At 40.8% G+C, this 19965-nt stretch overlaps 1 protein-coding gene, 1 long non-coding RNA gene and 3 other non-coding genes across 5 annotated transcripts in view; 4 read left to right on the top strand and 1 right to left on the bottom strand.

Annotated features, from left to right (window-relative positions):
- The first annotated feature begins 3439 nt into the window (after positions 1-3439).
- On the top strand, positions 3440-3513 carry trnat-cgu (transfer RNA threonine (anticodon CGU)). Its single transcript has one exon. It is a non-coding gene; the product is annotated as a tRNA-Thr (tRNA).
- Positions 3514-4996: 1483 nt separating this feature from the next.
- On the top strand, positions 4997-6478 carry LOC148682229 (uncharacterized). Its single transcript, XR_015942916.1, has 2 exons — positions 4997-5268; positions 5654-6478. It is a non-coding gene; the product is annotated as an uncharacterized LOC148682229 (long non-coding RNA).
- Positions 5499-19965, bottom strand: part of LOC110439541 (NACHT, LRR and PYD domains-containing protein 3-like) — a 601035-nt gene continuing 586568 nt past the window's right edge. Inside the window, exons 12-14 of the mRNA XM_088649683.1 lie at positions 6480-19745; positions 6298-6322; positions 5499-5816 (exon numbers count right to left, since the gene is read on the bottom strand). The gene's annotated coding sequence lies outside the window, so the exon portion shown is untranslated. The remainder of the gene's footprint in view (positions 5817-6297; positions 6323-6479; positions 19746-19965) is intronic.
- Positions 11428-11501, top strand: trnat-ugu (transfer RNA threonine (anticodon UGU)). Its single transcript has one exon. It is a non-coding gene; the product is annotated as a tRNA-Thr (tRNA).
- trnat-agu (transfer RNA threonine (anticodon AGU)) lies at positions 11688-11761 on the top strand. Its single transcript has one exon. It is a non-coding gene; the product is annotated as a tRNA-Thr (tRNA).

Here is a 19965-nt window from a genome sequence, read left to right on the forward strand (position 1 = left end):
AATTGTCTCAATTTAGTGGCTCATTGGTCTATGGGTATGATTCTTGCTTTGGTTGCGAGAGGACCCGGGTTCAATTCCTGGATGAGCCCTTGCAGGTGTACTGTGTTTTACAGGGCTTTATGTCTTTCGTAAAAACGTCTTTCAAAGAATTCCAATTTGTCAGCAGATAGTGTCGCCACATAAAATATTTCTTGCATAGTGGCTTGCTGGTCTAGGAGTATGATTATCGTTCATGCCATGAAAAATCCTAGGTTCAAATTTCAGTTGAACCCTTACAGTTGTCTTTTGTTTGTAAGGGCGTTGTGGCTTACACAGAGGCCTTTTTTCTGAGAATGCCGGTTTGTCAGCAGATAGTGTTGCTATGTAAAGTGGCTGTTTTGCAGTTGCTCGTTGGTCTACGGGCTTGATTCTCGCATAAGGTGCGAGAGGTCCCGTTTTCAAATCCTGGACGAACCATTGCAGAAGTCCCGGGTTCAAAAGAAGCAAAAGCCCTGCTTCAATGTTTGTTAGATAAGGATTTCTGACCATCTGTTGCTTCTGATGTCTTGTGAAATATGTAAACTATTGTGGCTTGTTGGTCTAGGGGTATGATTCTCGCTTTGGGTATGATAGGTCCCGGGTTCAAATCCTGGACGAGTCCTTGCAGTTTCTCTGTTGTTTTACAGGGCATTATGGCTTTCATAAAAAACGTTTTTCGAAGAATTCCAGTTTGTCAGCAGATAGTGTCGGCACATAAAACATTCCTTTGCATAGTGGCATGGTTGTCTACGAGTATGATTCTCGTTCATGCCATGATAAATCCCAGATTCAAATTTCGGTTGAGCCCTTACAGTTGTCTGCTGTTTTGTAAGGGCGTTGTGGCTTACACAGAGGCCTATTTTCTGAGAATGCCAGTTCGTCAGCAGATAGTGTTGCCCTGTAAAGTTGCTGTCTGAGTGAACTATGCTTTTAAGCCAGGGGTCACTAAACCTGTTCCTGGAGGTCTTAAAATGACAACCAAAGAGGTTGTTTCCAGTTTTTTCCAGTTGTTTACACACAATTTCTGAAAGCATGTTTCATATTGTCAGAACTCTACACACAAATCACAAAACACACACACATTTGGCAAAACTCTTCAATTCTTCTGCTAAATGAAACTATAAGTTCAAAACAATGTGATTTCTTCTCAAAAAGGTATTTTGTTTTCAAATGACACACACAAGCCATCACATTAACAGACATTCATAAGATAAGTTAAACACTAATGTGCTTAATGTAAAACACTATGACGACTTCTCTATTCATCATAATGACTTTCTGTAAGCCTTCTTCTGTTCAGTGTTACACTTACTACAGACAGTACATAGAACTACAGAAGTGCATTGTAAAATTTTTCGAAAATTGTTTTTATACAAAACAAACAAATACCAAATATATTTTACTGTATTTTCCCCACAAAAACAGTGTACAGTGTTCATCCCAACCAACACAAAGTTGCAGAAAATGTGGTCTACATATACCATCAACAAAAGTATTTACTAAATACAGTTACAGTAAAAAAAAAAAAAAAAAAAAAACAGCTATACTGCATTCTCTTTTCTGTATTGGTGTGGCCAAGCAGTGGGGGAAATGTCACCTTGCATGGCAAATCCAGCCATGAAAAGCATCAACTGCTATAGCTTGGAGAAGGGGTATACGTGTGTTTGGATTTCGGTCATACACTTTTCATCTCCAGGCAGGAAAAAGGTCCTCAATAGGTTTGAGGAATGGAGAATATGGAGGGGGAGATAAACAACTTAAAAACATGGGTGTGCAGTCAACTAGTTGTGAATCAGATGAGCTCTCATATGTAACTCAATTTGTCGCACTATCCATTATGCCTCAAAGCTATACAGTTTTATAATTAATTTCGTTAATCTCTATAAAAAAAAGCACACGCACCACCTGAACTAAGGCGCTGCTGGGATTTAAGCCCAGGATCTCCTGTTTACAAGACAGGCATTTTGACCAGCTAAGCCACAGCGCCACAAAAATTAATTGTAAGAGACATTTGCCCGATAACAAAAATAGAAGAAGAAAAAAATACACAACAAAAACCAGCATGTCAGGATGCAGAAAATGCTGACAAGACGGACGTGGTCTTTTAGAGTCTGGATGATCATGTCTCAAACTTGACCGGTAACCTGGCCTCTGTTCAAGATCAAAGCAAAAAATGCATTATTTTATTTTTATTTAATCTACCCTTAATCATGTGTTAAGTGTTTTTTGGAATATCCAGTTTCATTACATCCAAACCCTCTGTCTGCTCGGAAAATGGAAATCATTTCATCTAAGACAATGGATAGTGCATTGGACTTCTTGGCTGCGAACTGAGTCATTTAAAGGTTTTGAGTTCAAGTCCCACCAGCGTTGCAAGCTTTGCCCTTTTTCTTTACTGACTTAGGAGTGGTGCGTTTCCAACATTTTTGGCATCTGTCCATCCTGTTCTGCTTTTTAATTTCATTGCGCAGTGCAGGCTCAGATACTAGGGGTACTCTACAATGAAGCCGATGACTTAATTGAGCTGTTTTAAATAAGGGAGATTAGAAAACGGTGCAGGGCCAAGTAAGCTTAAGGAATGACTCAAAGGCAACCTGTGGTTTTGGGCAAAAGTGTCTACCACCTATTGTTGAGATCACGCCTTTTGGAATTGTCGTACAAGAGCCTCTTTATGCATGTGCAAAGTAACTAAGTAGAAAGCATAGTAAATTTTGCTTTTCCCCCACTGTCTTAGATGAAACTGCGTTTGGAAGTATCGTATCCAGAGGTTTTTTTTTTTAGTGTTAAGACTAAGTTGGCCAGAGCACCTGTCTTGGGAACAGCAGGTCCTAGGTTCAAATCCAAATTGCACCTTTCCCTCAGATTTCCATTTTCCGAGCTGACTCTGGGTTTGGATGTAATGAAACTGTAGATTCCAAAAAACACTTGACACTTGATTAAGGGTAGATTAAATAAAAATAAATCAATGCATTTTTTGCTTTGATCTTGAACGGAGGCCAGGTTACTGGTCAGGTTTGAGACATGATCATCCAGACTCTAAAAGACCATGTCCATCTTGTCGGCATTTTCTGCATCTTGACATGCTGGTTTTTGTTGTGTATTGGTTTATTCTTCTTCGATTTTTGTTATCGGGCAAATGTCTCTTACGGTCATTCATTGTGGTGCTGTGGCTTAGCTGGTCGACGCGCCTCTCTTGTAAACAGGAGATCCTGGGCTTGATTGATCCTGGGCTAAATTGATCCAGGTGGTGAATGCGCTTGTTTTATAGAGCTTACCCGAATGCATAATAAAATTGTATAGCTTTGAGGCCTAATGAATAGTGCGACAAATAGAGTTAAACAACCTCTTTGATTGCCATTTTAGACTTGCTCTCTTTTTTTAGTCTCTGTGTGCAAAACCGTCTAGCCTTCTTTTCAGCTTTGGTGCTGTGGCTTAGTTGGTCAAAGCGCCTGTCTCGTAAACAGGAGATCCTGGGTTCAACTCCCAGCAGTGCCTAATGTACATGTGCCAGGGTTGCTTTTTCTTAAGAGTTACGAGTGTTTACGCAGCGGGATGTTTAGCAGTCGGTTTCTAAACAAAACTCAAATCCTTAAGAACGCTACTCGTTCAAGAGGACTTCGGACGATGGCTTTATATAGCATAATGTGGTAATGCCTAACCAATTGGACTTTAATATTTCAAGTCCAGACATTCACACATGCAGCGCTACCATTGTTAGTTTTTTTCTTTTCTTTTTTCGATTAAACAATTAGCCCTTGTCAACATCGTTTGACCCTGTGGCTTAGTTGGTCAAAGCGCCTGTCTAGTAAACAGGAGATCCTGAGTTCAAATCCCAGCAGTACTTTGTCTGCAGTTGGCTGTTCTTTCATGGGCCAGAGAGTCCCAAAAAGTGCTTTTTTTTGGTGCAGGCTCTGTGGTGCAATGGATAGCGCATTGGACTTCTAGGCTGTGAGCTGAGCCATTCAAAGGTTGTAGGTTCGAGTCCCACAAGAGTTGCAAGCTTTGCCCTTTTTCTTCACTGACTTAAGGTGTGGTGCGTTTCCAACATTTCAGGCATCTGTCCATCCCGTTTTGCTTCTTTCTTTCATTGCGCAGTGCAGGCTCAGATACTAGGGGTACTCTACAATGAAGCCGATGACTTAATTGAGCTGTTTTAAATAAGGAAGATTATAAAACGGTGCAAGACCGAGTGGACTTAAGGAATGACTCGAAGGCAACCTGTGGTTTAGGGCAAAAGTGACTGCCACCTATTGTTAAGATCACACCTTTTGGATTTGTCGTACAAGAGCCTCTTTATGCATGTGCAAAGTAACTGAGTAGAAAGCATAGTAAATTTTGCTTCCCCCCCACTGTCTTAGATGAAACTGCGTTTGGAAGTATCGTATCCACAGTTTTTTTCTTTTAGTGTTAAGACTAACGGCTGTTTCACACCGCAAGCGCCAGCAGCGCGTGTTTTTTCGGCGTCCATGTTAACAGATTAGAGCTTTTATATCGCACGCAGCAGCAGCGCGTCGGCGCGAGGCGTGAGCGTCGCTGAAGCAGCAGTGCAGCGATAGTTTTGGCGTCGGGTCTATTTTTGACGCGCTGCTCACGCTCAATTAAAGTGACAGTGCATTGATAATGACCAAAACACAATGAATGACAGTAAAAAGTAGCAATTGTACCCAATAAATGCCTTAATAATGTCAACTGATTTATATATAGTAAATTGTAACCCAGGTTACTAGTGGGTAGTACACAGCAATAGAGCAAATAGAAATACCCTTATAAATATGAAAAAAAAAACATTGGCAGAATACTCGATTAAATAATATATATTAAAATTATTTATTTATATAAATAAATCATAATAGAGTATTAAACAGCATTCAAGGGAATAGTGCTTTAGAATAACATCATCGTGCCTTACACTATAGCAGATCAGATTTACAAACAATAACAAATCTCTCTTGTCTGTTAGCTTGTGTTTACCGTTGCTATGGTGATTCAGTGTTCGCAAGGGAATGCAGAGATGTAAGTTTTTAAATTAATAACAGTAGAAAACTATTAGATATATATCTTTTAATGTTTTAAATGTGTATTAACTGTGAAAACTGACCATTAATAAGATGCTGAAATGATTTCTATCATATATCTTTAATGAAGGATTGAGAGAAAAAAAACAAGATTTGTATCTGTGAGTGAAATCTGCACACGAGTGCCACCTGGAGTTTTCCTGGTTTTTCGCTTTGATGTTGAATGATTTCCTTGGTGAGTTCGTGTTTTTTTATTATTATTGTTTTCATTATAACATGATTTAAACTAGTGTCAAAAATGTGTTTTATTAATTAACAATTTGTTTGGTCTAGTGAAAACACAGTATTATACACAGTATTATACAAGTGATTGTGTAAAGTTTAAGTGAGAGAGTTTAAGTAAAATGCTGTCATTTGTAAAAAGAAAATGCCAAATAGGTGAAAGAAATAGGAAAAACACAGAAATTCAGCAGAGAGAAGCATATACATGGTCATTTATTGTTGCTGTTTATTTACAATTATGTTAAGCTGAGATAATGCATACACTGTAAAATGCTAATGTTTTTTTTTCCCCTTTGTTTGTTTGCTTGTGCATCTTCTTCTGGTTTTTCATCGGTGAGATGTTCTATTGAAGTCAGTTGCTAAATGTGATTTGCTCTGGATTCAAATTAATTGAAGTGTGAACTCTTTTCTGGATTTGGATTGTCTCAACTTCCATCGGTGCGTGTCTAATTGTGGAGTTGGACTGGCGAGCCTCCCATTAAGTGGTTTCTTTGGATACACCTGTTGGAAAGATACAAAGTGAAACCTATTCAGCGTCATGGTAGGAGTGTAAATTTACAACACACTCACAAGTGCAACATCCTGGATCTCTGGAACTGAATTTGCAACCTAGTTGTTTTGCAAAAGAATCTTTTTGAGTGTTCATCACCTGTACTGGACTTTTGGGACATTTTGAAATGTTTTAAGTGAATGTTTTATTTTCATTTTTATTTTATTTGTACATTGTTTCATTGGAGTGTTCATTTGTTGCAATTTTTGAAGCTTTATAGAGAGAAGTTAATTGGTTTAAGAAGGGAAATCTTGATTATATATTGAATAATAAAACAATTTTAGTGTTGTATTATTAACTTACACTTATAAACCTTTAATATAGTATTGTTATTAGTATAGTAGTATTATATTATTGTTTATAATAGTAACCAAAATATAATATTAGACCTTAACAATAGAAAAACAGAAAAATAACATAATATTAACTTACCTTATTAGTGATACAGCCAAAAACCCTGTGAAGAAAGAGAAGTGTTATTAGAGAGTGTAAATAAGATTGAGGTCATTAGATGAGTGTGAAACAAGCCTAGAATTTGTTTTATTTATATTTATTATTTATTTTATTTTATATTTCTGTGAAAGTTTTACAATACAATCTTTTATTATTCTTACCTCTGTGTCCGAGTCCTTCACTGTTGTTGTATCTCCTCTCTCTTTGGAGAAATTTAGACTTCTGAGCATCTGGTCAATTGATGAACAGCTTATAATACATTTGTGTATCGAGGGTTACACGATCAAATGAACCTAAACGATTAAAAACGGCAACAAACATTATTTTGGCCCGAACTACAAAACCAAATGTAAAACAATTTTAGTATCAGTTTAGCTTAATTTGCACGCTAGTGTTTCAGGAGGGGAAATAGAATATTTAAGGGAGTTGTAGTCCATAGCGAAGTGTATTGTGGGTAGTGTAGTTCGACACGCAAGCTGGATGATGTGAGCTCGCTGTGTGCAGTGCTGCTCAAGCAGAGCTTCGGCTTTGTTTTATGTTCACTCAAGTTATTCCCACCGGGAGTTGTTTGCACTGTGAACCTGACAACATAAAAATAAGTAAAAGAAGTGCATACATTAATTACTTTTCTCCGTCTCATCAACTGCACAAGCATGAATTAACGAGCTGTTATTCTGCCGCTGGACATCACTAAAGCAGAGAAAGTAACACTAGTTTGATCATGTTGTTACACCTGGCTCAAGGATGTAACATAATAAGGGAGACGACAAGGAGAAGTATAATCAAAAAGAATATTTATTTAACTCAATTTAAATTATATAATCAAAATATCAGTATCAGTATGTTTAATCAGTGTGAAATGCAAATGAATGGATGAGGTAAATGTAGTCAGTGATAGTGTATGGATGCGAAAGAAAGCATAATGCCCAAATAGGAGCGTGGCTCTGGCGAACTGCCAAGTGTATAGACAGCGACAAACTAAACAAACTCTCTGCCGGGGTTTAAATAAGGGCGCTGACCAGCATCAGGTGCGCTGAAGGCACGCCCCCAATCTAGAATCAAAAATCAAACACAAACAAAACAACGCAGTCCTAACAATGTATAAATATCATTATAACTATATTGTATAAATATTGTTATAACTAGGCCTACAACAACCTGACAATCAAAAAACAAACGACATGATATCACAGGCGATTGTCTTCTGACTGTAGACACTTCTCATAGAGCTTGAGAAGCATACAGTACTATTTGATCTATAAAATTTGAAAAATAAACATTTGCAGGTTAAAGAAGCAGCATTGGATGAAGTTGTCGCGAGTCTTGGTGCAAATGAAAAGTTTAAAAAGTGTATTTGTATATAGAGTAAGGGTGGAGCCGAACCCGAATACGGTATTCGGAAAGGCACGAATAGCGTGTTTTTACGAATACTTGATTCGAACAAATACTTGAAAAATTATTTGTATTCGGGAGCAAGAAAAACACTATATCAAAAAGCAGCGTTTCCTCATGAGACCACAGTGCATGCCCACGTGAGAGAGAGAGAGAGAGAGAGAGAGAGAGAGAGAGAGAGGCAAAACGCGCCAAAGCCCGAAACTGAAAGCGAGACGTGACTTTTAAGGGGTTGTTTCATATGGATTTATTAATCATTCTTACTGTTCGGTGATCGCAAACTGCCGTAGTTTATTAAAGACGCAAACCTCTCACAGCACGTCAGCTGCGCGCCTTCAGCAGACCTCCTCATTCCTGCAGCACGAGAGCTTTATGATTGTTTATGCGCGCCAAAAGTGGCGGATCTGTCCGGTAAAATATCTGACTGCGTGTCACCGCATCCCTAAGGACTGTTTGGCGAAATATTTGACTGCATGTCAATGCATAACAAACGACTGAAAGGATATAACTAGAGAACTCTCCACTGTGCTACTGGGTGAGAGCGTATGGCAAGCCGTTTTAGCATTTAAACCTTGTTCAGACTATCCATAAATATATTTAGAGATATCTCTAATTATATTTTGACTTGTCATAATTATAATTCGACTAGTCAGATTGGAAATATCTGCAAATATATTATGATAGACTAGTCATATTCCTCCATTGACTTCCATTAAAAAATATTTGTAGATATCTCTAAATAAGTTGACTAGTCACAATTGTAATTAGATATATCTCCAAATGAATTTTGACTAGTAAAAAATCCAATTCAAGATATCTACAACTGTAATTAGACTTTTAGTAAATTAATTACAGATATCTTCAAATATATTTGTAAATATCTCTAAATATGATGAATTAAAGATATCTCTAAATGTATTATGACTAGTAAAAACTCAGAGATATCAATTACAATTGTTACTAGTCAAAATACATCTGATTTCGTACTAGTAGAATTGTAATTGCAGATATCTCTAATTGTCATTCTGAGTAGTGGAATTATAATTATGACTAGTCAAAATATAATTAGAGATATCTCTAATATATTTATGGAGTCAGAACAAAGATTTAAATGCTAAAAAGGCTTGCCATAGAGAGCGCTTCTCACTGAACAGAGCACCGCGCAACCTTCTATGTAATGTATTATCACATGCACTAAAAGCATCAACACAGCCACATTCTGCCCCAGCAAGTCAGTTTCAAACATAAAAAAACAAACAAACAAACTTTGTGTCTTTTTTTGTGGCTGGCAGATGATAATAGCAGGGCTGTATCTTTTAGTATTATATAGAATACTTTTGTTCTGCCAGATCTCCCAGGCAGGGTTTTATTTAGATTGATTTAGTTAATTTTAGTTTTTGGAATTCTGTCCATTGGAAAGAAGTTCTTTCTGAAGAAGAACAGTTTTTTGAAGTATTATTTGTTTTTATTCTGTCTATTCAGTGTCCTTCAACAAGAACGGTGGTGGTGGGGTTCATAATATTCACAATGGTATTTTATTAGTTGTTGGTTTAACCATGGATGAGATAATGGCTTCTATGTTATTTTCTTTTCAATGACATTTCTTGTCACATGTTCAAAAACAACAACCAATATTGCATGTCTATAATTTATATAATGGGTATAATTAAACAATACTTTCACTATAACGTAAATTAGAAGTGTAATAGAAAAAAGATATATTTTTGCGCCATTTTGAATTTTACTCGAATACAAATACAAATACTTTTCCCCCCTCAACAAATACAAATACAAATACCGGCTGCTCCGCACATCCCTAATATAGAGACACATACGTAACTAGATAGAATAGACAGAGATAGGTTGATCTCTGCAGCAGCTGCCAAAGAGCTGCACGCAGACACAGCTGGTGTGAAAGGCAAACGCTTGCGTGTTGCTTCTGCTCTCTACACGCGCTGCGCACACACTGCTCATGCGCAACTGACGCTTGCAGTGTGAAACAGGCATAAGTTGGCCAGAGCACCTGTCTTGGCAACAGCAGGTGCTAGGTTCAAATCCAAACTGCACCTTTTCCTCAGATTATGGGAGAGTGGCTTTCTGATCTGAAACTCTTTCAATGGCCAATAGCATATGTTTGTCCCAATTTCCATTTTCCAAGCTGACTCTGGGTTTTGATGTAATGAAACTGTAGGTTCCAAAAAACACTTAACATGATAAAGGATAGATTAAATAAAATAAATTATTTAAATTAAATAAATAAAATCCGCAGTTGGCTGTTCTTTCACATTTTTTGCTTTGATCTTGAACAGAGGCCAGGTTACTGGTCAGGTTTGAGACATGATCATCCAGACTCTAAAAGACCACGTCCATCTTGTCAGCATTTTCTGCATCCTGACATGCTGGTTTTTGTTCTGTATTGTTTTTTTTTCTTTTTCGATTTTTGTTATTAGGCAAATGTCTCTTAAGATTGATTATTGTGGCGCTGTAGCTTAGCTGGTCAAAGCACCTGCCTTGTAAACAAGAGATCCTGGGCTCAAATCCCAGCAATGCCTTAGTCCAGGTGGTGCGTGGGCTTGTTTTGTAGAGCTTACTTAAACAATCTCTTTGCTTGCCATTTTTAGACTTGCTGTCTTTTTTTAGTCTCTGTGTGCAAAAGCGTCTTTTTTTTTTTAGTCAGTGTTGGACCTGTGGCTTAATTGGTCAAAGCGCCTGTCTAGTAAACAGGAGATTCTTGGTTCAAACCCCTAAAGTTCCTATTGTACAGCTTCCAGGACTGCTTTTTCTTAAGAGTTACGAGTGTTTACGCAGCGGCATGTTTAGCAGTCGGTTCCTAACAAAACTCGAATCCATAAATACGCTGCTCGTTCAAGAGGGCTTTGGACAATGGCTTTATATAGCATAGTGTGGTAATGCGTAACCAATTGGACTTTAATATTTCAAGTTTAGACATTCAAGCATGCAGCGCTACCGTTGTTAGGTTTTTTTTTTTCTCTTTTTACTGATTAAACAATTAGCCTATGTCAACATCATTTGGCACTGTGCTTTAGTTGGTCAAAGCGACTGTCTAGTAAACAGGAGTTCCTGGGTTTGAATCCCAGCAGTACCTTGTCTGCAGTTGGCTGTTCTTTCATGGGCCAGAGAATACCAAAAAGTGCTTTCTGTGCAACAGTGCTAGAGGCAGCAGAGCACTCAGGTTCTTTGGTGCAATGAATAGCGCATTGGACTTCTAGGCTGAGCCTTTCAAAGGTTGTTGGGTTGAGTCCCACCAGATTCGCAGACTTTGCCCTTTTTCTTCACTGACTTGGTGCGTTTCCAACATTTTAGACATCTGTCCATCCCGTTTTGCTTCTTTCTTTCATTGCGCAGTGCAGGCTCAGATACTAGGGGTACTCTACAATAAAGCCGATGACTTAATTGAGCTGTTTTAAATAAGGGAGATTAGAAAACGGTGCAGGGCCGAGTGGACTTGAGGAATGACTCGAAGGCAACCTGTGGTTTTGGGCAAAAGTGACTACCACCTATTGTTGAGATCACGCCTTTTGGATTTGTCGTACAAGAGCCTCATTATGCATGTGCAAAGTAACTGAGTAGAAAGCATAGTAAATTTTGCTTTTCTGCATCCTGACATGCTGGTTTTTGTAGTGTTTTTTTTATTATTCATTTTAATTTTTATTTAATTTTTGTTATCGGGCAAATGTCTCTTACTTTCATTTTTGTGGCGCTGTGGCTTAGCTGGTCAAAGCGCCTGTCTTGTAAACAGGAGATCCTGGGCTCAAATCCCAGCAGCGCCTTAGTCCAGGTGGTGCGTGTGCTTCTTGTATAGAGCTTACCGGAATGCATAATAAAATTGTATAGCTTTGAGGCGTAATAAATATTGCAACAAATAGAGTTAAACAACCTCTTTGCTTGCCAATTTAAGACTTGCTGTCTTTTTTTAGTCTCTGTATGCAAAAACGTCTTGTCTCTTCTACAACGTTGGTGCTGTGGCTTAGTTGGTCAAAGCGCCTGTCTAGTAAACAGGAGATCCTGGGTTCAAATCCCAGCAGTGCCTAATGTACAGGTGTCAAGGTTGCCTTTTGTTAAGAGTAACGAGTGTTTACGCAGCAGGATTTTTAGCAGTCTGTTTCTTAACAATATTCAAATCCTTAAGAACGCTGCTCGTTCAAGAGGTCTTTGGACGATGGCTTTATATAGCATAGTGTGGTAATGCCTAACCAACTGGACTTTAATATTTCAAGTCCAGACATTCACACATGCAGCGCTACCATAGTTAGTTTTTTTTTTCTTTTTTCGATTAAAAAATTAGCCCCTGTCAAGGTTTGAATCCCAGCAGTGCCTTTGTAACGGGGGAAAAAATGAAACTGTTAATTAAGTATGAATGGTGTCAAAATGCTTGTTTTTGTTAAAAATATCTGTTCTAATTAAATCAAAATCCTATGTTCACTGTTTAACTGTGTAATACATCATGGGAAAAAACAGACACCTACAGGTGAGAAAGGGGGTATAATGGGTGGAGTCAGCCGGCCATTTTGTGAGTTCACTTATTGTTCAAGAGCTGTTGAGAGTGACTTTTTCTGATGACCAGCCCTGGTACACTTATTGTCTGTGTGGAGCCCTGTTTTCTTTTGAAGAACACTATAAAGTGAACTTGTTCAGGTAAACTGCTTCCGCGTGATCATTATAAAAAACATATACGAACTAAGAGGGGTTACAATGGTGCCGTGAAGCCGTTCGTGATCGACGCGACGCTGAGTGCAGTGTGTTATTACTGTGGCGTGGGGCTCGGGTTACCAGTGTGCTGGTTGAGCTGTTTATAAGCTACACAACGCAGATCATCGAGGGATTGACGAGAAGCGAGAGTGACGGGGCCGTCGCGGCTTTCCAGCTTCACGTGAAAATCATCGAGGGAGAGGCGAGGAGCGAGAGTGACGGGGCCGTCGCGGCTTTCCAGCTTCACGTGAAAATCATCGAGGGAGAGGCGAGGAGCGAGTGTGACGGGACCGTCGCGGGCTTCCAGCTTCACGTGAAAATCATCGAGGGAGAGGCGAGGAGCGAGTGTGACGGGACCGTCGCGGGCTTCCAGCTTCACGTGAAAATCATCGAGGGAGAGGCGAGGAGCGAGTGTGACGGAGCCGTCGCGGCTTTCCAGCTTCACGTGAAAATCAACGAGGGACTAACGAGGAGAAAGTGTGACGTCGCAGGCTTTTGGGTTCGCGTGAAAACCATCGAGAGACTGGCGGAGTGCATCTGAAACACCGCGAGGTTCTGATGGACGATTTGCCTGCTGTTTAAGGACGTTATTGCGATTGAAAAAAAAAAAGAAAAGAAAACTTTCTTTTCTGACCAGCCTTTGAGCAACGGGGATATCGACGGACTGCAGCTAAGTGACTATTATTGACTGAATCTTTCCTGATTAGTTTATTTACTTTTTGAGTTTCATGATAAAAGTATTTTCAAATGGCTGAGGGTGGTGCAGATAGCTGGTTGTTCGGGGCTGGGCGGGGAAAATACCTGATGCAATATTCTAATGCTAAATTGGGGCAGAGTGGAATGAAAGTTAAGTCCGATGACCATTCAGTGAAAGAGAATTTCATGGCGCATGATGTCAACCAAACTTTCCCTGTCACGTCTACTCCTAAGCCAGGTAAATTGGGAACATCTAGTGATCGTGATGTGGGCGATCTTAATGTTTTAGTTGAGGAATTGGGTCGAAAAATTGGTGAATCAGTTACTGCTAAACTTCTATCAGAGGGTGGATTCGCTGGGAGCTGTAACAAGAATAGCACTTCGAGTTCCCAATGTGCTAATCTTGATTTATCACAGCTGAATGTCATCTTGAAATCAGGTGAAAAAGAACCGCCTGTGTTTAGGGGCGACAATCTGGGTAGATGCGATGTCCAAGAATGGGTTGACATGATGCAGCTCTACCTACAAAAAAGAAATGTTGACATTCCTAATCAAGCAGACGAAATAATCAGCCATCTTATGGGTAGGGCAAGAGATGTTGTAAAAGTAACTTTGCGCAGTAACCCTACGTTAGACTACAAATCACAGCCAAATTTGATATACAGCATACTTAAGCAACATTTCAGTAACGTGTCATATTCTAGTATGCCACTTGCTGATTTTTACGGCACGTTACCTAGATACGGCGAGAACCCTGTTGACTACTGGCTGCGACTGAATAAAGCAGCAGACATTGCTGACGAGTGTCTCAGGGCTCAGGGTAGGTGTATGGACAATTTGAGTTCTGAAGTTGCAATGATGTTTGTACGAAATTGTCCAGACACTGATTTAGCGCGTACTTTTAAAGTGCGGCCATTAGAAAAATGGACCGCAAAGGATGTTCAGGAGCTATTAGACAGTTTCCAGCGTGACAGCAAGTCGAGAGCAATTACAAACGAATATGCGATCGGTCAGAACGCGCAGATTTCTTTGCACAGCTGCGAACATGTTAATGCTGGTCCTGAGCCTGTGCTAGCATGTTTTAAGCAGGGACCCAGCGTACCTAATGACTCAAAACCCGATACAAAAGATGAGTCTAGTTTGAATCGGATGGCTGATATGCTGACACAGCTGATTGACATTTTGAAAAAGAAGGAAGAGAGCGTTTCAGAGTATGTGCCTGCAGGTAAAATGCGAGAAATGACTGCAGTTGGGCGAAAAAACTGTAGAATTTGTGGTGACACAGCGCACACTACAATTGACCATTGTAAAACTCATCGTTTGTGCTTTAGGTGCCATACTGCTGGTCATTCCAAACGAGACTGTACAAAGAAATTCGCTACTACACGGTTTTCTTCAGATTCACCTGGCGATCAGGAAAACTGAAACACCCGCATTCGGAGAGGGGGAGTGTGGGTGTTGCAGAAAATTCCCTCGAGGTGGATACTGATTTCGAAGCTTTGTTTCTCTCGTTTAAGAATCTTTGTCCCGACTCTCAGAAAGTCGTCTTTCAGAATACACAACGTATAGCTTGCTCAGATACACTCTTCTACACACCTGTTCTTATTAATGACTCACTCACTGTTAGCGCCATGTTGGACACCGGCTCTATGGCTTGTACGCTGAGTGATTCGGTAGTCACTAAGCTAAGGGAACATGGTGTCCTGGATACTGTTACGGAAAAAGAAACTGATGTCATCATAATAGGATGTGGTGGCAAACGAGTGTTCCCAAAGAGTGTAGTTGAACTTAAACTGGATGTTTATGGCTGTGATGTTATTGTCCTATGTCTTGTCGTTCCAGGCCAAGATGATGACCTAATTTTGGGGACGAATGTCATTAAGTATCTCGTCCACAGACTGAAGGGTTCTGACAGATATTGGGAATTGATTTCAACCCCCAGTGGACCTAGTTCAGAGGGTGACGAGTTTTTGTCGATGCTGGCTGGTATACGTCGCTGGAGGGGTGAAACAGTTCCGGATGTTGTCGGTACAGTAAAACTTCATAGTGCAGTCACGCTTTCGCCTGGTCAGGAACATCTTGTCTGGGGGAAACTACCCGCTAAGTCATGTGGCCAGGTAGGCAGTACTGTGATGGTGGAACCATCTAGAGTCCATTCTGCTTCTAAAAAAGTTTTAGTTGGTCGTGTAGTTTCTCCTCTTTGGGGCGACGGTTGGATACCACTAAAGTTGATTAATCCTAGCGACAAGCCAGTAACGCTGAGGCGAAACACTAAAGTAGCTGATGTTTATCCTTGTATCGCTTTAGAGGATGTGTGCGAAGCGGCGTCTGAGTCTACTGTGCGGCTTTGTGTTCAGCAGTCAGCAGTTGAGCCAGATAGATCCGATGCAACTAGCAGCAGACTTCAAAAGTGCGGTTTGGAGTCTGTTGACTTGGAAGCATGTGAAGTTTCAGATTTTTGGAAGGCGAAGCTGTGTGATTTAGTGCTTGAATACGAATCCATTTTTTCTAGACATTCTCTTGACTGTGGCGAAGTTAGGGACTTTGTGCACAGAATTCGCCTAGTTGACGAAAGACCATTTCGCTTACCTTTTAGGCGAGTCCCCCCTTCGCAGTATCAGAAGTTGCGCGTCGCTCTTAATGAAATGGAGGAGAGGGGCATAATTCGAAAGTCTGTTAGCGAATTTGCATCGCCTTTGGTTTTGTGCTGGAAAAAGAATGGCGATTTGCGCATTTGCACGGACTTTCGTTGGCTTAACGCGCGTACTGTGAAAGATGCGCACCCTTTGCCCCATCAGGAGGATTGTCTTGCGGCACTCGGTGGCAATTCATTTTTTAGTACGATGGACTTAACTTCTGGATTCTATAATGTTCCACTGCATGAAGATGACAAAAAGTACACAGCATTCACGACGCCGGTAGGGTTGCACGAATATAACAGGCTACCGCAAGGCCTCTGTAACTCACCTGCGAGTTTCATGAGAATGATGACTAAGATTTTTGGGGATCAAAATTTCTTGTCTCTGTTGTGCTACTTGGATGATTTAATGGTATTTGCACCCAGTGAAGAGGTTGCACTACAGAGGCTCGAAATGGTTTTCGGAATGTTGAAAAAGCACAATTTGAAATTGTCTCCAAAAAAATGTAATTTTTTAAGACGCTCTGTAAAATTTCTTGGTCATTTAATCACAGAAGAGGGTGTGTCAACGGACCCTAGTAAAGTTGAAGCAATTGCTAATATTACTTCTGCAGATTTAATGTGCCCTGATGGTGCAACCCCGTCGGTTAAGAGAATTCAGTCCTTTCTTGGTCTCGTCATGTGGTACCAAAGGTTCATTGAGAATTGTTCGTCCCTTGCACGGCCACTTTTTGCTTTGACTAGTGGAGTTAGGAAGGCCAGAGGAGTGGGACGCAGAGGGGTTTCTATAACTAGAAAGCTTACTCCCGATGATTGGTCTCCAGCATGTGAGGCAGCTTTGTCTGCATTGAAAGAAGCCCTTCTGTCTAATGTAGTCCTTGCACACCCTGACTTTTCTAGACCTTTTATTCTTGCCACTGATGCATCAACTGAAGGGTTGGGTGCTGTGCTTTCGCAACTGAGTCCTGGAGAGAACAGGGCTCGGCCCATTGCGTTTGCGAGTAGATCACTGTCCAGAGCACAAGCCAGATATCCAGCACATCGTCTTGAGTTCCTCGCGCTTAAGTGGGCTGTATGTGACAAGTTTAGCCACTGGCTAAAAGGGCATCGGTTCACAGCTTGGACAGATAATAACCCATTGACGCACATTTTGACCAAACCTAGGCTCGACGCCTGTGAACAAAGGTGGGTGGCTAAACTCGCTGCCTTTGAGTTTGACATCAAATATGTTCCAGGGTCGAAGAACACAATAGCTGACACTTTGAGTAGGCAACCTTTTGTTGACAGTCGGGTTAGCCATCGCATAGTCAGGGAACCTTATGAAAAGCTTATTGCAGAGTCAAGAAATCATACTTGCGCTACTGTCCAGGATCTTTTCAGATTGTCCAATGCCTGTCAGCGAGTGGTCGGCAGTGTGGAGGTCTCGGCGGATGCTTGTGATCGGATGGGGGTTGCTCCAGACGTGGATGGGCCGGGTAGTTTTTCGAATGCTGAGGTGGCTGCTGTTTTCTCCAATCATCTTTCTTGGGATGATGCGACGAGAATGCGAACTATTCCTTTGGTTGGATTTGTCCAACAAATCATAGAGGTTGGATTTGATGCTCTTCCCTCATACTCTCACCAAGAACTAAGAGACAGTCAACTCCAGGATGAACATTTGCAGAGGGTGATGTTCTATGTTCACCAGAAACGTAGGCCTTCCAGGCGTGTGCGTATGGGAGAGCCTAGTGCTGTACGGAAGCTTTTAAAGCAGTGGGACAAACTATCCTTGGCTGAAGGTGTCCTGTATCGTGTTTCAAAAGATCCTTTGACACATCATAAACGTTTCCAATTTGTAGTGCCTTCGTCACTCAAAGATGAAGTGTTGAGGGGTTGTCACAATGAGGCTGGACACCAAGGGCAGTATCGTTCTCTTCACCTTTGCCGTCAGCGTTTTTATTGGACAGGTATTGAGCAGGATGTACGTGAGTATGTGAAAGTGTGTAGTCGTTGTGTGCTTGCGAAGACACCGGAGCCAGAGGGACGGGCTTTACTGGAAAGTGTTAAGACCTCTGCTCCACTTGAATTGGTCTGCATTGACTTTTGGACGGCAGAGGATTCACGAAATAAATCAGTTGACGTATTAGTGGTCACCGACCATTTTACTAAACTTGCCCATGCCTTCTGTTGTTCAATCCAATCTGCTAGGTCGGTGGCAAAGAAGCTCTGGGATAACTATTTCTGCTACTATGGTTTCCCAGAGCGTGTTCATTCTGATCAGGGTGCCAATTTCTGTAGCGAGCTAATCAGACACTTGCTTGAGTTCTCAGGGGTTAAGAAGTCTCAAACTACCCCATATCACCCAATGGGGAATGGCACCGCTGAGCGATTCAACCGAACATTGGGAAATATGATCAGAACTCTTGAGCCTCGACCAAAGCATGACTGGCCTCAGATGCTTCACACATTGACTTTTCTTTACAATTGTACCTCACATGAGACTACCGGATTTCCTCCCTTCTATCTAATGTTCGGCCGTGTCCCAAGACTACCGATTGATGTCATCTTTAAGAGTGTGTTGAGGGATGATTTGAATGTTGCTCTTCCCAAGTACGTTGAGTCTCTGAGTAGGGACTTGAAGGATGCTCTCGCTGTTGCAAAGACTAATGCTTCTAAAGAACAGTCTCACCAAGCCCGCGTATACAATCGCAGAAATAAGGGTGTGAATATTGAAGTCGGTGATAGGGTTCTTTTAGCCAACAAGAGCGAGCGTGGCAAACGTAAACTCTCAGACAAGTGGGACAGTGTAGTGTATACTGTGGTTGATTGCGATCCTAAAACTCACATTTACAAAATAAAACACCCTGTGTCTGATCAAGTCAAAGTTGTGCACAGAAACCTGCTTTTGTGTGTCAATTTTCTCCCTGTATGTGACGCTGTGGGGACAAATGATGATGGGAGTGTGATTTCTGTAGATGATGGCGTTTCTGATGGATGCTCTGTAAGTTCTGATGATTCAATGGACAATGGTGATGGTCTTGTCGTAGCTGACAATGTTTCTCAGATGAATGAGTTATGTGACATTTCCAACTCAGCTGAAATTGTTGATGTGCCGTCGCATAATGCGGGTTCTGAGAATACTTCAATGGATTCTATGATTCTTCAGGACGGACCTGAAACATCTAATGCCTGCGATCCTGGTTTTGTTCCTAATGGTAATGTGGATAGCACTGAGTTACCGGGTCGCAGATCAAGGTTTGGCAGATTGTTGAAGCCAGTAAATCGCCTTATTTCTTCCATGAGTCAACAGACCTTGTTTAGTTCAAGAAAACAAAGTCTGGGAAAATGGTCCTTTTCAGTTGTTAGTTTGAAACATTAATATGTCAGAAATGTTTTTTTTTGTATCTGTCTTTGTAGAAAACAAGTGAAATGAATTGCAAGTGTGATGTGTTAAAGGCACGTCATTTGGGTCATGATCAGGATGAGTGATATGCGCAGCACTTTTTCCTATCAGTTCTTGATTTGAACAAATAAAACGGATCAAAAGCTTTGTGCTAAGAACGGCAATTCTAGGTTAATTTCTGCATTTTTGTGTTTTCTAAGGTTGTCGCATTTTGTCACATTCAGTGGAGGAGAATGTAACGGGGGAAAAAATGAAACTGTTAATTAAGTATGAATGGTGTCAAAATGCTTGTTTTTGTTAAAAATATCTGTTCTAATTAAATCAAAATCCTATGTTCACTGTTTAACTGTGTAATACATCATGGGAAAAAACAGACACCTACAGGTGAGAAAGGGGGTATAATGGGTGGAGTCAGCCGGCCATTTTGTGAGTTCACTTATTGTTCAAGAGCTGTTGAGAGTGACTTTTTCTGATGACCAGCCCTGGTACACTTATTGTCTGTGTGGAGCCCTGTTTTCTTTTGAAGAACACTATAAAGTGAACTTGTTCAGGTAAACTGCTTCCGCGTGATCATTATAAAAAACATATACGAACTAAGAGGGGTTACACCTTGTCCGCAGTGAGCTGTGCTTTTATGGGCCAGAGAGTACCAAAAAGTGCTTTTTGTGCAATAGTGCTTGAGGCAGGAGAGCACTCAGGCTCTGTGGTGCAATGGATAGCGCATTGGACTTCGAGGCTGTGAGGTGAGGCCAGGGATTTAATCGCGGTGGGCCAATTGCCCAGGAGGTTAAGCAGTGAGGCCGAAATCATGTTGTGTTTCCACTCTCGG

The sequence above is a fragment of the Danio rerio genome, chromosome 4 (genome assembly GCF_052040795.2).
Source record: "Danio rerio strain M-AB ecotype USA chromosome 4, GRCz13ab, whole genome shotgun sequence".
In the NCBI taxonomy this organism is placed as follows: domain Eukaryota; kingdom Metazoa; phylum Chordata; class Actinopteri; order Cypriniformes; family Danionidae; genus Danio; species Danio rerio.